Genomic DNA, 2,918 nt, shown 5'->3' with positions numbered 1-2,918 from the left:
ATCTGTGCCATGGATCCTGGTTTATGGCAACCCCAAGCTAAGAGCCCACTCCTGGGCTCACTCTTTGCAGTAGCTTCCCAGCTCCAATACCTGGGAGCTCTGCCACATTCAGGCACCTCCAGTCTCCTTGTGACCCTGAAGATCCTGAGACCACACTGTCCCAGGGAAGGTTCTACCCCTCACTTAGCCACCTGAGCGATGTTCCTCACTGGAACAGACTTCCAAAAGTTCTGATTTTGTGTCTGCTGCTCTATCACTCACTGGTATCTATCTTCCCATATATTGTCTTGGATTGACTTTTCTGCACCTCCTACCTTGCAGAAAGTGGTCACTTTTCTATTTGTAGGATTGCAACTATTCTTTTCTTTGACCTCTGGTTGAATTTTCAGGTGTTCAGAATGATTTGACAGTTATCTTGCTGAATTCCTGGGACCAGATGAAATTAAGTCTCCTACTCCTCCAACATCTGGACTCCCCAGTATTAACTTTTTTAAGTAAACTGAAACTGTAACTATAAGTGAGTTGGATTTAGGGTTAGGTCTTTAAGACATAATTCCTACTACTGAACAGAAGTTTTCAGGTCCTCTCTGCACTTTGTGTTGATTTTTAGCAGCTCAGTGAAACGAACATATTTCCAGTAGATTTATCAGGATAACCCCATTGAAACACCTTTGGAGTACATTGATATAAGTGGCTAGCAGCACACTGGTCTTACAGGTTGGGTCATCCCTTCCTCCTTCCTTCCTACCTCCTTGAAGAAACTACATTTTTTGATCTCCAGAGAAGACCATGAGATACAAACCCCCCTAAGTGTGGAATGGTGGGGGCGCAATGGTGGATATGGAAAGAAATTTCCACCCAAACGCAGCCACAGAGATTGAGGCTGGTTTATCTTTGTCCTTTAGTGATGAGGAACTGGATTTTGAAGGGAAGAAAAAAACGTTGTCTGTGAAATATTCTAACTGTAGGTAATTTTTCAGGGGATACCTGAATTCTGAAAAGTTTGAGTTAAGAAAAAAATAAGCCTATATACTTTTTAAAAATGATTTGGTTCATATATACAATGGAATATTATTCAGCCATCAGAAAGGATGAATACCTACCATTTACATCGATGTGGATGGAAATGAAGGGTATTATGCTAAGCGAAATAAGTCAATCAGAGAAAGACAATTATCATATGGTTTCACTCATATGTGGAATATAAGAAATAGTGCTGAGGATCATAGGGGAATGGAGAGAAAACTGAATGGGAAGAAATCAAAGGGCGACCAACCATGAGAGACTCTTGACTCTGGAGAACAAACTAAGGGTTGTGGAAGGGGAGGTGGAAGGGGGATGGGATAATTGGGTGATGGGCATTAAGGAGGGCATGTGATGTGATGAGCACTGGGTGTTTTATGCAACTTACAAATCATTGAACACTACATCAAAAACTAATGATATACTATATGTTGGCTAATTGAATTTAAATTAAAAAAAATAAATATGCTTTCTAAAAAAATAAAAATACTTCCTCAACACCAAAAAAAAAAAAAAAGTATTTGAACTACTATAAATCCACAAGCAATGGTTCAGACATGGTGCTTCTGAGGTATTTCACCCCTCCCTACCAGACCCAAGCTGCATGGAAGAGAGAATGGACTCCCCCACCTCTGTTTAAGGATCAGTAGACAGAAGGGGCCATTACTGCTGGGCTCGAGTGCTAGGAACAGGCATCCCACAGGGATTGTGAGACTGCCAGAGGTCTGAGGGGTGAAGCAAGTGGCACTAAAGAAATCCCTGATGTCATACTGGCACTGCTGACAGATGTACTGCCACCCACCCATCATTCCCACATGCTAGATGAGCCCATTCAAGCCTGGTCCTTCACAACAAGGTAGAAATAGAGCTGCTCTATGGCCTCTCCTGTGGTAAGCTGTGACTTGAAGTCAGATTGCCAAAGCTTGTCCAGGAAATCCAAGACCTCAGGGCTGATGAGGTTCTGGTTTCCATTGTGGACAAAGTGTTCCCATCGCATACAGGAACATTTGTCCAAAATATAATTGAAAGGTGGATCAAATTCCATGTTATATTTGTCAATATAGTCATACAACATATGTAATCTTCTGACCTCAGAACCTTGGCTATCTTCACTGACTGATTGTAATTGTTATGTCCATGGAAAAATGGATCCTTCCAGAAGATCATACTTGCCATCATACAACCCAAGCTCCACATATCCAACCTATGTATAATTGTACCTCTGATAGTCTAAAGAAGCTCAAGACCCTTGAAATATCAGGAAGCAACTTGGAAATTATATTCTTGACCAGGATGGTAAAATTCAGCCAAACCCCAGTCTATTAGCTGTAGCTTTCTGTGCCCATGACCAGTCATAACATCATGGAGTTTCATTTCTCTGTGCATAATTCCCATGCTGTGACAATACTCTGGGGCCTTCAGAATCTCACACATGTAAAATCAAGTATCATAGTCTATTAACATCTGGTACAATTGCTTGAAGTCTGTGTTACTCACATGTTCAAAAACGGAGGCAAGATTTTATGACACAGCATCTTTCACAATGCCTGCCAGTGTGATGATGTTGGGATTGCCTCATAAATTCTCCAAAATTTGATTTTCTTTGTCTTTATTGGATTGAGAATATTTTTTAAAGATGTATTTATTTATTTATTTGAGAGAGAGAGAGAGAGAACATAAGCAGGGAGGAGGGGCAGAGGGGGAGGGAGAAGCAGGCTCCTTGCTGAGCAGGGAGCCCAGTGTGGGGCTTGATCCCAGGACCCTGGGATCATGACCTGAGCTGGAGGCAGATGCTTAACCAACTGAGCCACCCAGACACCCTGGACTGAGAATTTTAACAACTTTTTCATTATTTGTAATGTCAATGTTGGCATTGGTCTGACATATCAGACAGG

General features: G+C 41.7%; 1 pseudogene; it reads right to left on the bottom strand.

Annotated features, from left to right (window-relative positions):
• Positions 1–1,686: 1,686 nt before the first annotated feature.
• LOC110572025 lies at positions 1,687–2,622 on the bottom strand (annotated as a pseudogene).
• Positions 2,623–2,918: the final 296 nt, after the last annotated feature.

Source organism: Neomonachus schauinslandi, chromosome 10 (genome assembly GCF_002201575.2).
Source record: "Neomonachus schauinslandi chromosome 10, ASM220157v2, whole genome shotgun sequence".
Classification (NCBI taxonomy): domain Eukaryota; kingdom Metazoa; phylum Chordata; class Mammalia; order Carnivora; family Phocidae; genus Neomonachus; species Neomonachus schauinslandi.
This window is presented reverse-complemented; position numbering and strand designations above follow the sequence as displayed.